The 15,897-nt window shown below is 33.5% G+C and overlaps 1 long non-coding RNA gene across 1 annotated transcript; it reads left to right on the top strand.

Annotated features, from left to right (window-relative positions):
• The first annotated feature begins 13,080 nt into the window (after positions 1-13,080).
• On the top strand, positions 13,081-15,076 carry LOC148763147 (uncharacterized). Its single transcript, XR_016026020.1, has 3 exons — positions 13,081-13,204; positions 13,851-13,935; positions 14,806-15,076. It is a non-coding gene; the product is annotated as an uncharacterized LOC148763147 (long non-coding RNA).
• The last annotated feature ends 821 nt before the right edge of the window (positions 15,077-15,897 follow it).

The following is a 15,897-nucleotide window of genomic DNA, read 5'->3' as shown; positions in this document are numbered from 1 at the left end:
GGGCAACTATGATCAGTTTTGGTGGCTTAATTCTTCATGAATTTTTTGTTTAATTATTAAACACACTTGCTGGAAATTTCTAGCAGCTTTTTCATGAGTTTGACTCATGATTTATGAAGTTTTAAGAGCATTTAAATACCATCTATTTTAATTTTGGGTAATTCATAAAAATAATTAGAAAATTGTTTTCTACTTGAAAAGCAATTCCTAAAATTAAGGATAGAATTTTAATTTTGAGTGATTTATAAAAAATAAAAAATTGTTTCCCACTTTAAAAGAAATTCCTAAAATTAAGGATAGTATTTTAATTTGAGAAATTCATAGGACATAGTTTCCTACTTTACAAGAAATTCCTAAAGTTATGTGATAGCATTGAACTTTCCTTAAAATCTTGGTTTGACTAGAAGTTTCCAAAATTTGTTAAGTCACCATTTAGGTAACTTGAACAACATACAATTTAGGAAACTAATCCATGTTTTAAATGTTAGAAATTAAAATGTTGTTTTAGATATATTTTAGGAAGTTTACCTAAAATAAAAAGGTTTCCAATATTAAATGGAGTTTTAATTATGGAAGGAATTAAAAGGAAAGTCTTAAAAAGGAAAGATTTTATTTCAATAAATTTCTAAAATGAAATACAGAGTAAAATGTTTACTTTAAGTGTTTTGAAAATGAGAATATCTTAACCACTAAATTGAAATAAAGCAATATCAAGTAATTTGAGTCTAGCACTTTAAGTGAATTAATTGATGCTTTTCTCAAATAACACACAAGATCACCAAGTGATATTGAGCTTGCATTTATTTCTATGCTTTTGATTATGATTATAAAGCATGAGGATGATTATGGACTTAGACCTTAGAAGATTAGGTCATGGATGGTTAAATTTATTTCTTATTGTATTTATTTTAAAATAGGGTCTGCGCACCTTACCTTATCTCTATTTTCTCTGGGTTGTAAAATTCTTTTCTCACCTAGCTCCCCTCGAATGTAACTCGAGGTTTCTTGATTATAAAGTGTAATTAGTTATATCAAAGTGTAAAACTAGGGTTAGATAGAAAAATTTTTGTAACTTGAAGATGAAGATCAAAAGAAGCCATGGAGATTCAAGGAGATTACAAGCAAAGCTTGAAGACGATGTTTGTGTAAATCCCCTAGGAATTTGACTAATTGATTTCCTTAATGGCTCAAGGAAATTAAAATTAGTAAAGTCCATAATCATCCTAGTAGTTGGGATGAGATAGATTTATTTTTTAATATATATATATATATATATATATATATATATATATGTGAAATGCGATAAATGTATGTATGTCAACAATGCCAAATCAATGAGATCTTAATTACTGAATTAATAAATAAAAATCCCTCATTAATATATTGAGTCAAAAAGTTGCCTTCCACTATACAACAAGATAACCAGGCTGCTCTTTTAATTGGAGGCTTGTTGAGTCACTCAAGACCAAACTTTTACATGAGTACGTTTGAGTTATTGGTGGGTCTTACTCAACTAGTACCATGTGGTTCGGATGTGTCACACATGACCGCATAGTATTAGAGGCATAGTTAGGCAAAATGTATATCATACATTTAGACAAGGAGTTGTCACCTAACTGATCTAGGAGTTGTATAAGATATAATTGGTAAGCTAAGTTACCTACTTAATTAGTTTCATTATGGCTTGTTGAGTCACTCAAGGTCATGGTGGGATGAAAAGGTTCCTAGCTCAATAAAAAGTTTAAAGGTTAAATTTCTCGAAATAATAAAAGAGGGCTATTATTTTGATAAAATATTGAAAATAATCATATAAGATTCTAAAACCTTTTCTTTATGATTATATAATTTGCGTTAATGACTAATAATCATATATGTTGGTTTATATAGGATATAAATCTATTATGGTGAATAGTTTGTCGCTTAAAAGCATACTTGATGCAAACAAGTTGACAGGCCCAAATTTCATTGACTGCTTTGGCAATATCAAGATTATCTTGAAACAAGAGAAAAAGGCTTATGTCCTAGATGGTCTTGTTCCCAAGGAACCTAGTGATGATGCTACAAATGAGGAAAAAAAGGTTTGTAGAATTTATATGGATGATCTCGATCAAGCCACATGTGTGATGTTGGCTAGTATGGCTCTAGATCTTCAAAAGCCACATGAGCTATGAATGCTCTAGATATTATCCTAAACCTTAGAGAAATGTTTGATAAGGAAAGTCACATAAAGAGATTTAACATTTCAAGGGAATTGTTTCAATGTAAGATGTCTGAGGGAAGCCTAGTAATGTGCTTAAAATGATAGGATATATCATTCAACTTGAGCAGTTGGGTTAGGTTATGGATCATGATTTGAGCATAGACCTTATAGTTTTTTCATTACCAGAAAGCTATTTATAGTTTGTGTTGAACTTCAACATGAACAAGATTGAGGTAACCTTTTTAGTCTTATTGAATATGCCCACACAAGCTGAGAACACCATTGTGAAAGAGAAGCCTTCAGTTCATTTTGTCTCTTTTAAGAAAAATAAAAATAAGAAAAGAAAATTTTCTAAGAAAGACAAGGATGAAAATGCATCAACTTCAAAAGGTATAAAGCCTACTCGAGGGGTGAAGAAGGACAAGGACAATGACAAATGCTATTTCTGCGACAAACTAGGGCATTGGAGGTGCAATTGCAAGGATTATCTTGAATCCATCAAAGGGAATAAACAAAAGTAAGCTTCCACATCAGGTATGAATCATATGATGATTTATTTTTCACCATTTGGTATATGATACCTTACTCTTTATTAATGGTTTTAATATGTATGACATATTGAAGGAACTAATGACAAGGAGCAGTGAAGAATAGGATCATGAAGGGACAACCTTAGTTGATGTGATTAAACTTGTCGACCTAGATTAAATTGTGGAACAATAAATAATTTTAGAAAGTGAAGAAGAGGGAGGGGAGAACCTCCCCTTTATGTGTTGCATTTTAATGGTATTTTTTAGCATGTTAGTTAATTCATTCTTTTTTTTAATTTATATATACATGGTTGATTAATTAATAGAAAATTTAAAAATCAATATGATGGTTAAAAATTTGTAACACTTCGTACTCTCATTTAACCGTCAATAAGACCCTATCAATAAAACGAAGAGTCACTTGATGTAAATTAAGGGTCGAAAAGCGATTACAGGTGAAAAGAATATTTTGAAATAAAATATTATTTTATGAATAAAATAATATTAAAATAATAATATTTTATTTATTATAGGAATTAGTCATGAAAAATGATTATATGACTAATCTAAGTGGGGGAGAAGAAATAAGAAAGAATTTTGAAGAAAAACGACGATAATTGTGCCCACGTTATTTTATTAAATCGAGTTAGCGTGGGTAAGTAAATATTTAAAATATCATGGTGACACTGCGTTGGAGTGAAATTTCGATATTCTGGTTGTACGCGTGTAAAGGAAGAGAGATAGATGGAAATTAGAATTTTTAAATGCATCAAAAAGATCGAATTTTAAAATACGAAAGTTGAAGGGTTGTGTAGTAAATAAAATGAAATTGAGGATTTACATGTAAATTTTAATAATTAAAGGGAATAAAATAAATACTAACAATAAAAAAAATTATTATAAAAGATCACATGGGCAGCTGCCCATGTGTGGATAAGGAGGCCAAAATATAATTTTTTTTAAGTTAAATGATGGTAGGGGCCGGCTTAAGGACACAAGGGAGAAAGAACAAAAAAAAAAGAGAGGTCGGTTAAGTGATATACAAGAGATGAAAGAGAGAAAGGCAAAGAAAAGTCAAAACCATTTAAACGAGGAGTAGCCAGACTTTAGAGAGAAAGAAAAAAGAAGAAAGGAAAAACGAGTGGGGGAACATTGACAAGAAACTTGTCATTGTCGGCCCCACCATGAAGCCATATCAAGTATAACCTTTCTTTGTCTCTTTCATTTTATCATCAACCATTTTGAAAAAAAAACAACAAAGAAAGGGAAAAAGAGCCAAAATGTGAGAGAGAAAGGAGGAGGTATCGCTGGTTGAGGGGAGAAGTTTTTGGGTGGTTGCAGCCGGTTTGAGGAGAGAATTCCTTGGATGGTTGCAGCCGTTTTTGAGGGGAGAAATAGAGAAGAGAGGAAGCCATTTATGGAGCAAAATAAAAGGAGGAAAGGAGCTTATTTTTGATAGAGGAACGAGAGGCCTTGTACTATCGATTTTTGAGAGGAAAGAGAGACCTTGTGCTGTTGGATTTTTAGGAAGGAAAAAAGAGAGTAAGCTGGGCTGTTACGGTGATCGACGGTGAGAGTGAAAGTAGAGAGCTTGTTACTAGTGTTGGGAGTGAAAGAGGAAGGAGGAAGGATGAAGGCTGTAGCAAAAAGGGTGAGAAAGAGATCAGGTGAAGGAAAGGTAATGGGGGCATAAAAAGAAATATATATATATATATAATAAAATAAAATAATATATATTTAGTGGGTTTCAATATTTAAGAGAAATAAGTAAAGGTGGTACATTATGGTGGCAGGCCGAAGGAAATAACGAGCGACCGGTAAAAAGGAATAAATAGATACGTCTTCGAATTAATAGCGATGTAGTGTCCCACTATTTTGAGGTGAGTAAGGGGTGCCAATTTTAAAATTCCCATAATAGTGTAAATGTACGTATATTTTATTTTAGATGCAAAATTGTGGATAGCATGTGTTGGTAGAAATTTTAAGGAATTGTGAATGCAAATTATTTTCAAAAATTGTTTTGAATATATATGTATAAATTATATGTAAAGTGTTTTAAAAATCGGGAAACAAGCCTTTCGCATTGTTGTGCCTCAAAATCTGTGCCTTATATTTGTGCAGTGTGCATTCATGGTTATATTTCTATTCGCCATGCAAATTATTGTTTTGAAATTCATGCATAAATATATTTTGAGAAAATGATAGATTTTATCATACCCTATGTTGAATACTTTGGAAAATAATTTTGAGATGAGCTTTTAAGAAGATAACACAATTTCAAAATAGTTTTACAAACCGAGAGATTCGAGAGTAGGCCGGTTGTCACTTTGGTTAAGTGTGACCCTCGTGCATAAGTGAGCTCTAGTTAGAGGACCTTTGGGTCACCGACGAACGGTTAGGTATGGTAGGGACCACGGCCTAAGATATATGTATGCGTGGCTAGGCCACAAGATGATTATGCGGTTGCGAACGCTTGATTCTCCGATGTTGGCCAACATTGTTGAGACTGCCATGGCATGTGGGATTCGGTGAAGCGAAGCTCCCGGAGGTTATTACATGGTATCGGGAACACAAATTTTATTTGATTTCCTACTCGAGACAAAAATCTCTTTGAGTTTTCAGACTCTTATTCCTTGCATGGTGAAAACGAAATTATGCGGTTTCCTACAGCTCCTCCTAGTTTTACTGTTATATGAATTTTACCCTCGAGTGCGAGGCGATTTGCGAATTGTGTATAAACTTGGTTACTATTTGGTTTCACGAAAGCTTACCCAACTTTATTGATTTGATTTGAGTATTACAAGAGATAATTTTGATTGTAGAGATCTTTTACAAACACGAGGTTTAAAATGATATTTTACAGATTTAGTTTGAAAATGGTTATTAACCTTCTCGCTGCACAAAAGTTTACTTACTTGATTTGATATACATTATGGTTGATTACGACTTACAAGAGATTCTCGATATTTTCTTATATATATATAAGGCACAAATCTCCGTTTGAATTAAATATTTTTATCTACTCTTGCAAGTTTTATTATTCAAAATCTCAACCTTATTGCTTGTTTCCCATCTATCCCCTGCTCATGAAGCCGATGATCACTGAGTCTGTGAGACTCACACCTCTTTTTTTCTCCTTTTTACAGATAGAGATTGGCCTAACATGTAATCATCAGTGTATATGGTCCACCGCAAATAGGTAAAGGCATCTCATAGCATTTATCCTAAGTCGCTCCGCTATTAGTGTGAGACCTTGACTTTTATAGACTCATAGTTAGTAATATACGCGATATCCCTGATTAGGGGTAATTTCATCATTTCCTTAGTAAGCCCATAAAAGTAAGATTTTAAACAATATTATGGCCTAAGTAGGCCTAAGGCATAAATGAATGATGAAATTAGGGGTAAAATGACAAGAAAACAAAAATTTTGATGATTTTCACGATAAGGGCAAAATGGTCATTTTTCACCTCAGGTTAGAATTTTTAAGTTTTCATGAACCTGAGCATTTCTAAAGCATTATGGACCTTGTCCCAGTGTCAAAAAAGTAAAAAAATTGCATAAAAAGATTGGAGGAGAATAAGCTAATATTGTGGAGGGGCATTTTGGTAATTTAATGGGAGTGGATAAGCTTTGGTTATAAATATCTTCTCCTTCCAGCAGCCTCTTGAATTTCCAATAGCTTCTTTTTCTTGTTCTCTTCGCATCCCACATTGCTTCCGTCCTCCATGGAAGCTTGATATGGAGCTTGCATAATTTTTTCTCTCTCTAGCTTTAATTTTCATACCTTGGTACCTTTTTGACTAGAATCTTTGTATTCTTTCACTCTTTCACTTTAAAACCCTTGATAAATCTTAATTTTATACTTTCTCTCACTAATTGGGCATTCTAGAAAGAGAAAGAGAGAATTACCCCATTTGTTTGGAAGCTATTGGAAGAGAATTCAACTACAAAGAAATCCTAGGGTGAGTGATGAACTAAGCTTGGTTTGTTAGTTGTGGATAATAGCTAGTAATTGGGATTATGAGCTCTTTTATTGTTGAGGATGTTCATTCATTTTATAGTGATTAAGATAGTGAACATAGATAGCCATTTAAAGTAGCAATTGAAAGCTTGCTAAGGGATAGCTTTTAGAGTTTATAAGTATGAATTGACACTAAGGTAATGTTAATTTGATGGTAGGTTCTAACGAAGCCTCATCACCCCAATTGAATCATTAGGGGAATTAGAGTCAGCTAAAGGCTCAACAATATATCAGTGAGTGAATTGCCTTCAAAACTTGTTTTGGGGAATATAATGTATTTGCCACACATTTGAATGAATTATCAAGTTTTTCATAAAAACAAGTGCCTTGGGAACAAGCTTTTGCTAAATGGTTTTATGTTGTGATATGTGATTGCTATGGATTCATGCACTATTGCATTATAATGATATATATATATGTGTGTGTGTTGTGCATGATGATTGGTATTGTGTATGATGACTATAACCGTGTGTGTGCATGATGTGGGGGATGCACATGCCAGTGATGATGGTGGCATGAGAGATGGATGATGATAGTGCTCGTGTGCACGATGTGGGGGGATGTACACGATGGCACTGATTATGCACGATGTAAGGGCATGCACACGATGGCACCGGCTATGTGCACAATGTGGGGGGATGTACATGAGCCGGGTGTGATTATGATGATATTGATGTTTATCTATATAATTACGTATATCTATACTTATGAAATGAAAGTTCATGAATATGATATATGATTGACATATATGTGAAATTTGATACATTGCACTTTGGGAATTTTCATGTGTTTTATGTTGATTTTGTTGGTTTGGCAGGATGACCTTTTATTGAGTGAAGGGAAACCTTTTTCTTGGTGCTCTGTTTCTTGCTGCAGCAAGATTTATTTTCGCTGTAGCAAGAAACTCTTGAGTTTTTGGAGGGTGGCTGGCCGAAACTTGCTGCAGCAAGAAAATACTATAGCATTCTTGCTGCAGTGAGAAAGTTTCTGTCTTGGGGTAAAAATTTTGCTACAGCGAAAAACTTTTTGTTTTATCTCACATTTTGATCAATTGTTGCCCTATTTTTCACTTCTTTGCTACCATATTTGAGCATGGATTTCCAACATTAAGGAATAAATGAATTAAGCTTAGTATGTGGAGGTTTGGTGAGAAACTTTTGGCTAGTCAAGAAACCCTCGATTAATTGATAATTTAAATCAAGTGTCGCTGCAGCAAAATTCATTCTCGCTATAGCTAAGCTGCAGCGAGAATGCCTTTCCGTTGCAGCGAAGACCCGTCGTTTATTTGACTTGATTCGCATGAATGCTATTAAAGTTTTCACTCTCCAAATCTTTTGTTGAACATGGACCATTTCATAAAGTGATTTACTCATGTGGGGTTTACATGAAGGGTTTTAATAATAACAAAAACAAATTGCATTGTTTTGAAAAAGAATGCATCATGATTTCGTTAAACATTCCTTATGGTATGCTTGTTCCCTTTCTTGTTCACTCATTGGGTTTATACTCACCGTTTTCAACTTCATGCTTTCAGATCACGAGACTGTTGGTAACTAGGTCGAGGTGCCCTTGTAGACTCGACTATTGGTAGGTGTCTCGGCATTCAGTAGCTGTACATTCGTCGAGTTTCTCCGCTGGACATCGAGTCTCCTTTTGATATGTATAGACAAACTTAATGTAAATTATTAGAATACATGTTGTAGACAATGTATGTATATTTTAAATGAGTATGCCAGTATGAGGTGGCAATGTTTAGTATTATTTTGATCCTAAGTTATGAAATGTGACTTAGCAGTTTATGATGGAATGATGAACTCGTCAGATTAGTAGGCTTGCTTGGGCTTAGTGGACTACGTCCATTGGGCCCACGTGTCAGTCATGGCCCGAAATTTGGGTCATGACAATTAGAGGTCGAGTCGTAGCACTTTATTTATTAAGTTGTAACAGATATTGATTTTGTTATAAGTAAATAATTGAAGAATGTGAATTTCGATGTATATACTTGTGATTAAATGGTTTAAAGCTTGAATCGATTGTTATGTTTATGGTTTAAATCATGGTATGAGAGTATATTGTTTTTAGTATCAATATGGAATGAGATCGTATATAGTGAACTAACGGGCATTTTGAGTAAGGCTTGTTTGAGACTTGGCGGGATCTTTCTCGGAGGTCTAGAATGCCGGTAGCTACCGAGGAGGGGTCGTTACGAAGGTGGTATCAGAGCTTTAGTTTGAGTCAAGTCCTAGGAATTCTCATGTCAGTCAGCGAAGTTGTAGGAGTTAATGTAGAGTCTTGTTTATGGTTTGTGACTACAGCACAAGTCATGGATAGTAGGCTATATAAACTCTTGTTCCTTGCAACCTACCCTTCTTCTAATGTCATGAAAAATTCATAAGTGGTGTCGTTGTCCGGGTTTGAGATCCCACCCGGGACACAAGCTGTTGTTGGAAAGATTTTAAGCAAATGTTCCTAATGAAAGGTTGATGTAATGATATACTCCTCCAACTGAGGGTGAAGGAAAGTGGAGCTGGACTAATAGGTCCGTAATAACTCATTCATTTTGTGGAGTTAAAATTTGAGCCATGATTGTCAATGGGAAGAAATTTGATGATTATGGGTGATATTTGAGGTTAATATAAAGGAGAACATACGATAATGGTAATAAGAAGCATATTTTGACTAGAATAAATAGTGATTGTTGAGATTCATTTGAGGTATATAAATCTAAGTATTAAGGGAGGTGTAAATTGATACTCACATACACAGAGGTAAGTGCATTATGTTAATTGAGTTTGCTCTGCCTATATATAAATGGTGTTGGGCTTCCGAAATCTTTAGTATGCGAATTTGTGTGGAATATGTGTATGACAACTTAGATGGAGCTGGTTTGGATTTTAATCAAGTGATTGCGAGATTCCAAGGTTTAATTTGAAAATATTGACTTTGCCTATTATATGTGATAAACACAAGATAATATAAATGGTTATGGAAATTGTGACGTAAGCTTGGAGGAAAACCAAACAGTTGAGGATGATCAATGTAGTAACCTTAAATGCGGCCGAATAGCGTTGGTCAAGTAAACTCTAACTGCCACCGCGCCGCAGAACTAGGAACACCTCATGTCTAGGACGCATGAATGAGATATGAAAAATGTGAAGTTAAACTTACGAGCTGAATTATGGTCATTGGACTTGATGTTAAGCTTCGTTAATTGGATTTTTAAGATCTTGGAAAGTCTTTATACGAATGAATAGAGAAGTTTCTAAATTGCTATGTGAAATATTAAGATTATCATTACGTAGATTAAAGTCAAGTCCTAAGAATTAAGGGAGACGAGAGATTAAGCCTTGTTAAAAAGCTAAGGAAAGAGTGAATGAAAAGTAAGATGAATGATGGGAGAAATGTGAGACCCTGTCAAGCTCGATTAAAAGACGGTATTGTATCGAGTGGTACAACTAAGTTAAATCGAGCCTTGAACTAGTTCAAATAGAAATTCTAAGAGGAATTTGAAAATTTTAAAACCAACAGAATGGCTTAGAATAGTGATTTGGAGTTCAAGGTCCAGTTTGCAGTCCATCAGAAAATTGACCAATTAAGGACAAAACGGTCATTTTACCATTTGATGATAAAATGGAGATTTTTAGCAAAGATTTGATCACATTTGACCAAGAATAATTATATGAAATATAATTATGATTATTGGAGTATAAAATGATGTTTAGTAGTGAAAAATTGTGATTCCCGGTATTTATGGAGCAGAAGGGTAAAATGGTAATTTTGCCACTAGAGGACTAAACGAAAATTTTTTTAAACAATTTTTGCCCCATTTGGTTAATATTGATCAATATTAGTGTTATTTTAGGTTGAAAAGTAGAAATAATGAGATTCCGATACATTTCAGAGTATAAGGGCAAAATCGTAATTTTTTTGTCTCGGGGGCAAATTAGTAAAATTTTCGGCCCAGCACTTGTCAAGACCAAGGGATTTTAATTGTGGTAGGATTTGATAAATACCAGAATATTTGTGGTGGAAAATTAAGAAGAAAAAGTCAAAAAGTTAAAAATTGGGCCAATAAGCATGTGACACATGGCATGCTTGATTATTTTATTATTTTCTATAGAAATCAGCCCATTAAATCCCCAATTCCCTCACCATATTCGGCCTAGACATCCAGCAACAAGAAAAAAGGAAGAACAACAGGAAAAACAAGAAAACCTAGGTGGAAATTCAAAGAAAAAGTGAAGAAATCAAGGAAACAAGCTAGGTAAGTTAAAATTTCTTTAATTCTCCTTGATACCTAGCTTACCCATGCTTTTGTTCTTGATTTCTATGGTTGAATATTGAGTTATCATGATGAATTCAATTCTGAAAAATGGGTATGGAAGAGGAATTGTTGTTGGAATAATTTGATTTTAGACTATGTTAGTGTTTAGGGATAGTTAAGCATGGTTATGAACAAAAACACAAAAGAAATATTCAATTTCTCTAGGGTTCCTTGTTGGCCGAACCATGAGGGCTGAATATCAATGGGGGATTGTTTTTATTTCTAGGAAAATGGCATGGAAAATGATGAATTAAAGTGAAACGGTTATGTAGAAAAAAATTCGATGCTAGTGCACCAAATGACCAAATTTTTCTATAAGGAACTGTGAGGGTTCTAATGTTGAATTTGGCTTTATTTAAATGAATGTGGTAAATTAAGGTATTAGAGGAGAAATGAATTAATTTGGAGGTGATTTGGACACAATCGCTAATTAATCGGGTGATCGGTCGAACTTAATCGATACCGTGATTAAACGATAATCGGACATATTTTTGCATTTACATATCAAGCATTAGTAATTAAAATTAATTTATATCAATTTAGGGACAATATAGTAAATTCCTCGACTTTGTTATTTGTCAAGGTGGTGAGACGTCCGGAAAAGGCAAAGGAATTACGCCTGAGGACTATTAGTCAGAGTTCACCCGGAATCTGAATTTTCGACACCTGTGAGTGGACTGCCTATTAAAATTGTTTTAGGAATATGACTGTTTTGAACAAAGTGTTTGAATGATTTTATAAAAAAATTTTTATGAAAATGAATGCCTTGGGAACAAGCTTTTGAGAAAAAGTTTATGTTATGAAATGTGGTTATTATGGATTTCTATGTGGTTGTATTATGTTGATATACATATACACTTGAATATAATGTTGTGTAATTATGTTGACTCGACTATGTGTGAAATACCCCATACTTTGATATGGTGATAAATAAAATTGATTAAATGCAAATTGAGGTCAATTAAAATGTTTAGAAGTGATAAAAGACGAAAGGAGTAGTTTAGGATAAAGTATTTCGCAAGTGAGAAAATAATAATAAAATAATAATAATTTTATCGAAAGAGAATTGATGAGATAAAAGGCGATTCGGAAGTCAAGTGAGACATAATAAGGTATTTCAGGTACCAAGGAGACAAGATAAAATTTTTAAAATATTAATATTTAGTCGGATGTCGAAATCAGTCATGAACAAAGATCATATGGTTGATCCAAGTGGGGGAGAAGATGACAAGCCCGACTCTATAAAAATATTTGTCATGACATACATGTGATGAATAGCATGTTTGCATTCTAAAAGAGTCCCGAAAAAAAAAAATTACAAAAGTCGGTATTGTATCTAAAGGTACAACAAAGTTGAGTTAAACCTCGAACTAAATCAAATAGAGAATTTATGATGAAATTAAGAATTTTAAAGTCCTAGAATGGTTTAATATGGTGATTCGGAGTTCAAAGATGAATTTGGAGTCAAACCAAATTTTCGTTATCTAGGGGTAAAATGGTCATTTGCCACCTGGGGACAAAATGGAAATTTTTAGAAAAGATTTTTGGCCCCATTTGACTTATTGGAGTAAGATTTGAAGTTTAGAAGTGAAAAATTTTAATTTCAGTATAATTTAGAGTAAAAGGGTAAAATGGTAATTTTACCATCTGGAATCGAAAATTTAATTTTTGAAAGAATTTTGATCAAATTTAATTATTTGGAGTGTGAAATGAGTATGAGGAGTGCAAATTATGCATTATAGCAAATTTTCAATTTTTGGGGCAAAAATGTAATTTTTGAAAAGTTCAGGGGTAAAAGTGTAATTTTGAAGAATTTGCTCCACCAAAACTTTGGAAAAATCTGGAAATTTCACTTAAGACTTGGATAAGTCAAAGGGAATGCATGGTGGAAAAATTAGGACAAGTGGATGGCTAGAAAAAAAAATGAATTAATAAAATATTCAAAATATGAATAAAATAATATTATTTCATTAAACAATAAAAAGGCATAAAAAAATCAGCCCACCCATTCTTCTTCTTCAACATTCGGCCAAGCAAGAAACAAGAGAGAGAAAGGAGAAAATAAAACCCTAGCCAAGAAATTTAAAGGGAAAATAGGTGGAAATTCAAAAATCAAGTGAAAAAAGGTAACATTTCTTAAATTTGTCTTGTGCTTTACCTTTCCCATGCATTTCCCATCATTTTCCATGGTTGAATCATGTGATTTGAAGATGATTTCAATTCTGGTCATATGGGTTTAGAGAGAGAAAGTTGTTAGATAAATTTGATTTTGAGCTATGTTAGTGTTTAGTGTTAGTGTAGCATGTTTATGAGTAAAACAACAAGAAAAATATTTATCTTCTCCATGAATTTCCCTAGGCCAAATCTACCCAATAGTATGTGAGGATGAGGTTGACTTTATTTTAAGAGAATTGGGTGGAAAAATGATGAATTATGAGGTTGGAAATTAAATGGGAATTTTCGGTGCAATAAATTGAAATTTTTACCCACTAGGGGTAAAAGCGTAATTTTATAGTCCGAACTGATAAATTGGACCAAATTCACAGTCATTGAGGTATTGTGGATATAATTGGATAATTGAAATTGAAATGGATGGAATTGGAGTCGAATTGGGGATTTTAGGACTTTACACCGTGTATAGGCGAGTTAGGTCGAACACCGCAATTAAGCGATTGTTTAAACATTTCAAATCCTATCTAGTGCATACGCATGGATAAGAGCCTGAAATAATTTATGATAAATTGACACAATTTATTGAATTTTGTGTCATAGATTATGGATAGGTGGTGAGTCAATTGTTTCGGGTAAGAGACTGCACCCGAGGGCGGAAGATAGGAGTATTTCTACTCCTAATACTGTGAGTAAACTTATTATCGTCTTAATTATCTAGAGTAGTTTTATCCAACTGTGTGATTTTATGGAAAATGGGTTTAAATGGTAAATTGCTATGTTTTAAGAGAAATTGTAATTTTATAAAATGATTTTATAAATTTTCTAGAAAATCGAATATTGGTTTTGAAAATAGAGTAATTGGAGACTGCTAGTTTGTGTTTCAAATTTATGGTTTTGAATTGAATGGCTTATGATAATAAATGAGCATGAATGGCTAAACTGATTTTGGTGTTAAAATTATTTATACTGTGTTTTCAGCCTTGAGAGGCTAGATTGCGATAAATTGCCATGTCATGCTAGAATGAATTTTATTAAATTGGTGGAGTATATATTAATTATTTACTGCAGAGGGGGTTCCGTGGACCAGCCTATTAGAGGGGCACGGTAAATTCCATTATATTATTACCTCGAACGGAGAGGCGCGTAGGGTATCTCCTGGGGTAAAGCTTAGGGTTCACTTCACGCCAAACCACCACGTGAAGGGGAACTCAGCCAACGCCAAGGAACGGCTGTATTTTTCTCAAACTAAAAATATATTTTAAGTGTATACAAAATTTTAACAGCCTTGGAGGACTCGGTTGGATGCCCTGCGCAAGGTATCACCGAGTATGAGTTTTGGCACGAGCCAAAGTTTTAAGAAATTCATAAGCCAAGTTGATTACTCGATTTATATGGATTTATTTTATTTGGTTGAAATGAACTGAAAGGTAATGAAATTACAGTATGATGACTTATTTTAATTGTCTCCATTTACTCGGCTTTAGATGCTTTAAATGGTATCTGTTTACTCACTGGGATTATAAAATCTCACCCCTTCTTCCTATACATTTTTCAGGCTCAGGACAGTTTGTAGATAGTCGAGTAAGACGAGAACTAAGCTCGGAACTGCATTATAGAAAGTAAGAGTTCACAGTCTTACATCCTCTTGGTCAATTGGAGCCCACGTGTCATTGCAGATCAAAACTTATATTTTGGTTATCTGTATTTCTATTCATACAATTTTTACTTTACTTTCATGTGCGAAAAATTATTTACGAATATTTTTATAAAAATTTATTTTATGAGAAAATAGAATATTTTATTTATTATTTTTGAATAGTACTAGTTGTCAACAATTTGCTTTCAAATGAATGTTTTAGATACTTAATTGTTTTTAAATTATTAAATATATATTTTCTGCTTACCTACTACATTTTTAGCAAGTTTTGAGATTTTTGACGAAAAATTACGAAAATACCCCTGTGAGCCAGAAAATAATATTTTATTGTTCTTATTTAAAAATTACTTAAGATTTTTTTGAAATGCGAGATTTAATAACTGTTGCTCACCGGGGAGATGCGAAAGTTGATGCTAAGCCTTGCGGGGTTTCAATCGACATTCGGGGTGAAGAATGTCTGTCGAGGCCTCGCGGCGGTTGTCACGTGCCCGATGGGGAGTTCCGGGTCGTGACAATTTTATTGGTATCAGAGCATGGTTTAAAGATCAGATATTTTGATTTTAAAGCTTTGGATTTAAAAGTTTTTGGTTTTAAAGTTGTTTTAAGGAATCTACACTGACACTGCGTGGCCCCAAGTCCAGTTAAGTTAAGATAAGTTAAGTTAAGTTAAGTTAGGTTAGATTGAATAGAATGTATGCATCTACATATAGAAATCTACCTACTTTTGAGATGCATAAATAATTAAACAATTACTATTTGATTGCATATAGGTTTTGAGGTGCGCTGGTGACACATACACCATGTCTAGGAGAGACGGTAGTCCCGATGCCTCTCATAGTATTAGCGAGGGATCGCTAGATTCTACTGCTAGGAGCCAATGGCAGTCCGAATCGAGTAGTCCAAAAAGTGCAGATAGTGATAATATTAATGTTAGCATGAGAGGTTCCCTTTTGAGAGAATCTAAGGAACATGTTAAAGAAATGGGGAAAT

This window comes from Theobroma cacao, chromosome 4, assembly GCF_053813885.1.
Source record: "Theobroma cacao isolate CCN51 chromosome 4, ASM5381388v1, whole genome shotgun sequence".
NCBI lineage: Eukaryota > Viridiplantae > Streptophyta > Magnoliopsida > Malvales > Malvaceae > Theobroma > Theobroma cacao.
This window is presented reverse-complemented; position numbering and strand designations above follow the sequence as displayed.